The sequence below is a fragment of the Rhamphochromis sp. 'chilingali' genome, assembly GCF_963969265.1.
Source record: "Rhamphochromis sp. 'chilingali' genome assembly, chromosome: 21".
NCBI classification, from domain to species: Eukaryota; Metazoa; Chordata; class Actinopteri; order Cichliformes; family Cichlidae; genus Rhamphochromis; species Rhamphochromis sp. 'chilingali'.
Window position 1 is genome coordinate 11358949 of NC_137949.1, and position 7555 is coordinate 11366503.

The following is a 7555-nucleotide window of genomic DNA, read 5'->3' on the forward strand; positions in this document are numbered from 1 at the left end:
TGGACAACGAGGGAGCCGCGATATCAGGTTTTAGTTATACAGACAATACTCATTAGCAAGATAATGTCATTATTCCAGTGCTTTTCATTAGTTTTTGTTGCCTCTGGTGTTATTTTCTCCCCATGCTTGCTGTGTTCACCTCTCTCTCTAATCATGATTAATGTCAAGTCCTCATGTCTCCATGTTAGCTATTTTTCTTTTGGTTAATTTGGTAGACTTTTCCCATGTGCCTTACTTAGATTTTACTTCATGCTTTCGTTTCCCTTCATTTATGAATGTCTGGCTCATTCTCTCCTGTGGTTTGTTCTTCTCACCTGTGCCCCCTGTCTCTGTGTGCTCGTCTGCAGAAGGTTTCTAGACCAGGCAACTCCAGGCCTCGAGGGCTGGTGTCCTGCAGGTTTTAGATGTGTCCTTGATCTAACACAGCTGAATCAAATGGCTAAATTCCTCATCAACATGTCCTGAAGTTCTCCAGAAGCCTGCGAATGAACTAATCATGTGATTCAGGTGTGTTGACCCAGGGTGAGATCTAAAACCTGCAGGACACCGGCCCTTGAGGCCTGGAGTTGCCCACCCCTGCCTTAGACCATCGTCTGAGTTTGACTCCCTTGTTTCCCCAACGCATGCCTTCTTAGAGAGTGCAGGCAGGGTAGAGTGGGTGGAGACGAGTGTCAGGGGTGATTTAATGTGATGAGTAGTTGATGGTGGCGATAACAAAGCCAGGATTGGAAATGAGTACATCAGAGGGACAGCTCAGGTTAGAAAGGTGAGGCTGGGATGGTTTGGACATGTGCAGAGGCAGGCAGTGTTGGGGAGTAACGGAATACATGTACCGCCGTTACGTATTTAAAATACAAAATATGAGTAACTGTATTCCGTTACAGTTACCGTTTAAAAAGGTGGTATTCAGAATACAGTTACTTTGTTGAAATAAATGGATTACACTGCGGTACTTTCCTGTTTCATTTTGTCGCGGGTCAGGACTGTTTGGGTTTTGTTTGACAGCTACGTTCTGTTGTTCCAGGCGGCAGCGTTACGGTTGCCATGGTTACAGGGCGACTCTCTCTCTCTCTCTGCGACTGTGTGTTTCCTGGGTGAGAGAGCGCCTTTTCGTTGTTGTTGTTGTGCTAAGCTAACAGGCAGAATGCTACAAGCATAGCTCTAAAGAATGTAGCATCATAGGCAGTGTAGTCCGTGTTGCAGGGAGAATGGACTGCCATACACGTTATGTGTCTGTGAGCGCGAGGAGGGAGAGAAAGGGGAGTGGAAAGGTACGAGTTGTCATCGAGGAAAAACGGGAGCTGGAAGCATGTAAATATAATAATAACCACTGCAGCCAAGAAGAGTGCCTGACGAGCCCAGTTGTAAGTAAGCTATTAAGACTCGACTGTACACTGTGTTCGTGTTTTCCTCCGAAAACAATAAGTTCCGTTGGAGCAGTCTTTCAACGCCTCTCTCTGTCTCTGGCAAGCAGAGTTGACCCACACAACAAAGTAAAGCTATTTTTCGGCTACGAGCCGACAGGGACCCCGCCGTATTATGCTGGGCTTACACTGTGCGATTTTTTCAGTCGCGCGATTCAGCTCCTGCTCAAACTGTACGATTGACTCGCAGGGGTTAGAAGTTCATAGGTCACGATGCAGGGTCTCACACTATACGACCCGATGCTCTGATGCGACCTGAGTGCTCACACTGTGCGTCCATAAAATGAAGGTTATAACAGAAATTCTGTCGCTCGCTCTCCCTCTGTCTTTCACTCACACAGACACGCCACCACCACCATCAACTTTGCTAAATTGCTAATGAAAAACATTGATCAGGCAGCTGTGATTGAGCAGCAGTGTAGATCCAACTATTTTCAAGGTTGTTGTGGTCGTGATAATTTTGTGAGGCCACATCGAAAAGGCTCGGATGAGCTTTCCATAGTTCTACAAGTTGTGCCTCCATCGCTTGTGTCCAGATCACACGCTGCACTGCCGTGCTGCGCCGTCTTTTTCGCTGACATTTGTGTTTGCGCGTGCGCAGTGTGACAAACTGCGGTGACACCCTCACGACCAAGCGATTGATGATCGGGAGCTCGTCGTGAGGTGTTAATCTCTTCTCGTTACCCCACGTATACTACACGATGCACGACGCACGATGAAGGCCAAAATCGGGCCGATCGCCTAAACGGTCGCACGACTCAAAAATCGGCTCAAAATGGGCCAAAAATCGCACAGTGTAAGCCCAGCATTAGTCAGAGGTCCCTTTACTACAGTTCGGAGTCGCGGACCTTCAGTAATAGTAATAAATCACACAGCAATAGTACATTCACGTTGTTGTAAAAAGCATGATAATATATTAAGTATTCCAAAGTATTCAGAATACGTTACTGTCATTGAGTAACGTAACGGAATACGTTACAGAATACATTTTGGGGCATGTATTCTGTATTTTGTAATGGAATACATTTTAAAAGTAACCTTCCCAACACTGGAGGCAGGATAGTGGATATACGGGAAAGTGATGTTGAACCCAAGGACCCGCTCAGAGGGAAAAGAAGAGGATGTAGCTGAAGGACATGCAGGGGGGCTGGTGTGACAGAGGAAGATGGTAGGGCAGGGTGAGCTGGAGACAGGTGATCCACTGAGGTGATTGTTGAAAGAAGCAGGTTTCCCCCAGCGTCCCATCTTAGTTTGTTTTAGACTTTGTAGTTTTGTTGTTCCTTTCTCAAACTTCTTTTTTAAATCACGTTTTAATAAAGCTGACCTTTTTGTTTTGGTTCTACCTTTGCAGGAATCTTAACAGGATCATTTGTAAGGATGGTTTCATTAAAATGGAATCTCCCCACCCACTACCGTCCTTGAACTAACTTGCTTTATATAAATTAAAGTGGATCAGTGTTGAGTGTAATGTGGCGCCGCGCTTTGTGGAGAGCTTCAAATCTGGCAGAAACACAAAGTCATGCGATAATATTTCATTAGTGGTGCCACTAGGATACATTTAAAGGCAAAACCAAAACCGCGCAGCCACTGACAGCCTCTCATTCAGCAGTCGGTTGGCGTACAGGCCCAAATTACAAACTCTGTAGGACGTGAAAAGCTTCCATACACGATTCATCCTGAAAGCGTCGTGAGCGCTGACAATGGTTTGACTATTTTATTCAGTTGCGATGCAAAAACGTTGAACATAAAATCTAATTAGCTCTGGCAGTGAAAATGGCACGGGGCTCTCGGTCGTCATCTGTTCACACCGGTGATTGAATTTCCATTAAATTATGCAGCTATGTTCCCAGAATCATGCAAAAGTGTTTGGATGTAAGTTGCTATGAAAAAATGTAAACGAGGCCATGTTGAAAGTGCCGCAGAAGTTTTCTTCTCATCAAATATAAAAAGACTAAATGTTTTGTCAGTTTTATGTTCAGCTGCAGCTGAACCTTAGTTATCAGACTGATTCTCATTTTGTTTGGCATTGTTGTAATTACAAATAACAATAACAGACTCAGAGTTGTGCATCTGCATCTGCGCTACCTAAGAAAGGGAGAAGGAAACGACTCTTTGAAGATGAAGATTTATTAGGCAATTAAAGATCAGTGAGTAATCTGGCTACAAAAAGAAAAAACTGGCTCTAATTGAGTAAATTACAAGGATATTGTTGCATGTTTGGGTATTCTGTTCACCTCATACAGAAACAAGACAAGCAGCGAGCGTCATGAATCAGATGTTTCGTCTGCAGCCAAACTAAACAGTTTACTGACCGTTTCCTAAACCTCTCCCCCCGAAACAGAAATGTCCTTTCAACCACAGATACTGTTTTCTTTTCCAAATCATCGTTCGCGATCGCAGTGTGAAAACAGAATTGACTGAATTCAACATATTTCAGCATAAAGAGGTACGTCTGACCGCTGGAGAGCATACTCAGCATGTCTGTTTTACATTAACCTAAACACTGTCAGTCTTTTAAATCCAACCCGGGGCGCGCTGCCATTTCACATTATTTGGCAAGGACATGCATTTCTTGAGGGGGAACAAACGGGAAGGGGGGGATGGAAAAAGGACGACTCCTCCAGTTGTCGTCCGGTTTCTCTGTAACAGCGCCGCAGTGGACCGCAGACAGTGATAGTCTGCGAAATCCATCACTGATAGGAACTGGATTATAAAACCTCTGCTTGGAATGTCCCTCCCACACAGACAAAGACCATCACGCTTCATAGCACCTCCAGCACGCTGCCCCCACCTCCCACCTCCTTTTCCTTTACCATCTGAGGAAAAAATTACTCATGTCATCAGCAGGGAGTTCAAAAGAGGGAGAAGGAGAAGGAGAAGAAACACAAGTTGATGTTTTCATTTGAATGCATAGATAAATTTTCACATACAAGCTGAGGCGGGATTTTATCATGGAAACAGCTCTGAACTCTCTAGACTTAAACTAATGTGTCCCATCAAGATGTTTGACGGTCATTTCAGTGTGAAGCTGTAAAGTGACTTCAAATGACCAGTGGGGGACACATGGAAGGGCCGCTGTGCCTGCAGTTTCATTCCTCTGGCTGAGCTGCAGCAGTATGGATGGAATTAGGGCTGTTTTCTCAGCCTTAACTCAAACGTGAGGATGGAAAGAGCTGCCTTCCTGCCTGAAATCAAAGTTTAAACTTGTTATGATTTCAAGATTGGCCTTCCCGAGTCAGTTGAAGTGAGAATAAATAAGTGACAATTCAATTTAGGCTCAGCTTGGTTATTAATTAAGACTTTTTGGACCTGCCAGTCAAATCAAGCTTGAATGTCTGTCTAACGGGGACATGTTTAGAGTATAGTGGAAACCAAAACTCTTCTCTTTTTTTTTTTTCCATCGAGGGATTTGTCAGTAAGTAACTTGGATGATCCAAAATACAAATGGTCACCATAACTTAAATTCGTGTGACTTGAGAGGTTTCCCAGCGTTTGCTCCAGCATCACAGTCCTGAAAAAGCCAAATAGTTTTCTGTTTTGTGCGTTGCCCACAGGAGAAACTATTTGACCTCCTGATCTTTCAGACCAAACCTCTATCCATCTCTTTTATGACCCTTCTCTGAGACTTGGGTCACAATGACAGCAGGCTCCTCCAGCTCTTCCCAGACCACCGCAGTGCTTTCCCAGGTTACACGGGCAACACATATGATTTCAAAGAGAGAAGGTCATTGTTCTATTCTGAGAACCTTCCAGATGTCTGCCCCGGGTAAGCCCTGCTACCTCACTGTTTGTATTCAATATGTTGACTAAGCTCAAGAATCACTAATGTGCCCTCACATCCAAAGATAATGTGCTGCCATATTTGGCCTGCTACGAATATCAAATGATAACGAGCAGTTTGCAGTGGACTAAAGTGAGATGATTTACAGCCTCTGAGAAACGAACCCTTCTAGTCTGGACACTCCATGAATTCAAATTAACAGCTGGCTCTAGATATTTATGATCCTCTGACTTTACCACGAGACATCATCACAAGACTTCTCAGAATGTAATAGGCAGGGATGATATTTGATCACTATGTTATATTACAGCACTGAGAATAAAAACTGTAACCTGGACCAAAGACTGTGACATGTGTTTGAAAGGTCTGCAAGACCTACTGAGGGCAAACTGATTAAGCAAAGTTTACAACACAAACTACAAAATGCTCACAGACCCCAAACTTAAGATTAATAATAGGAAATTCCTAATTTTAAAATCCATAGTTCCAGTAAAAACACAGCGAAACTTCTTAGTAGATGAGTTCATGATGTTAACAGGTTTTGTGGTCATATTAAAACAAGACAAACCTTCATTTAATGTTTTTCATAATTACTCTATAACCCTGAAATACCAACAATTAAACAGCTCTCGTCATTTTCAAGCAGCTTTTCACAATTATCTCTAAATAAGTTTATTGTGTTTTTTTGCAGTGCGTTCATTTCCTTTCAGGAAAAAGAAGTAACGGGCAACATAAGCCATGCTTACAGATATTTTCTCCTTCTTTTTTTGGCCTTTCCCAGAAAAGCAGGCTGTATTCCTCCCATTACTCCCATTCAGAGACTCCTGTGAGAGCTGAGTCATGCAGACAACTCCTCCGCTGGGGTTTGCCTCTCTGACAGCTGCTCTGGCCTGAAGGGGAAACTGGAGATAATTTTCTCAAAGTTGCTCCACAAGGAGAGAGTGACACAGCATTTTGTTCACCCCAACATGTCTCTACCAGCACTTACCATCCAGGCCCATACATTCGGTAGCAATCAGTAAAGTGGGTGGCTGTAGCTCAGGAGGTGGAGCAGATCATCTACTCATCAGAAGGTTAGTGGTTCGATCCCTGGCTCCTCCAGTCTGCATGCCAAGTATCCTTGGGAAAGATTGATCTCTGATGTGTCCATCGGACTATGACTGGTAGTTAGGAAGCACTAAGAAACCTAGAGTGAATGTGGCGTGTTGTATAGAGCACTTGTAGGAAAGAGGAGCCCAGTAAGGTGGGCCTTACTCTGAGGTTTGACCTGATTTCTATCTATTATTAGACTCGATTGGTTTCTTTCAAAATGTAAAAGAACCCACCCAACACATTAATTGCAGTCTAGATCTCGTTTTAACATATGACATAGAAACTGAACATTTAACAGTGTTGCCTGAAAACCTTCTCCTGTCTGATCATTTCCTGATAACATTTAAATTTAGATTAAGGATGACACAGCAGTGGGGAGCAGTCAACACAGAGCAGAGCAGCTATCTGAATGCTGCTCCCACAGAAGTCGATCATCTTGTTAATAATTTTACTTCTTCAATATGTATGACTCTGGAAGCCGTACCTCCTCAAATCAGAAGTACTTCACTCTTTGCCATAACTCTCAAATATTTTATGACAGCGATTAGAACATGCTGTAGGTATTACAGGTACTGCACTGCAGTGGTTTGTATCATATCTATCTAATAGACTCCAATTTGTGCATGTAAATGGAGAGTCCTCTTCACACACTGAGGTTAATTATGGAGTTCCACAGGGTTCAGTGCTAGGACCAATTCTGTTTACATTATACATGCTTCCCTTAGGCAGCATCATTAGAAGACAGCATACATTTACACTGCTATGCAGATGACACCCAACTCTATCTGTCCATGAAGCCAGATAACACACACCAATGAGTTAAACTGCAGGAATGTCTTAAAGACATAAAGACCTGGATGGCCGCTAACTTTCTGCTTCTTAATTCCGATCAAACTGAGGTTATTGTACTCGGCCCTGAAAATCTTATTTAAAAGTAGAATGGGAGGCAGAGCCTTCAGCTTTCAGGCCCCTCTCTTGTGTTGAACCAGCTTCCAGTTTGGATTCGGGAGACCGATGTCCACTTTTAAGATTAGACTTAAAGCTTTCTTTTTAGTTAGGGCTGGATCAGGTGACCCTGCATCCTCAGCTGCACTGCGCTGGGTGTAGGCTGCTGGGGGATTCCCATGATGCACTGTTTCTTCTTCAGTCATCTTTTTTACTCACTATGTGTTCACACACATCTGCAGTTAATCATTAGTCATAATGTTTGTCTCTCTTCCACAGCATGTCTTTGTCCTGTCGTTTTCCCTTCCAGTCA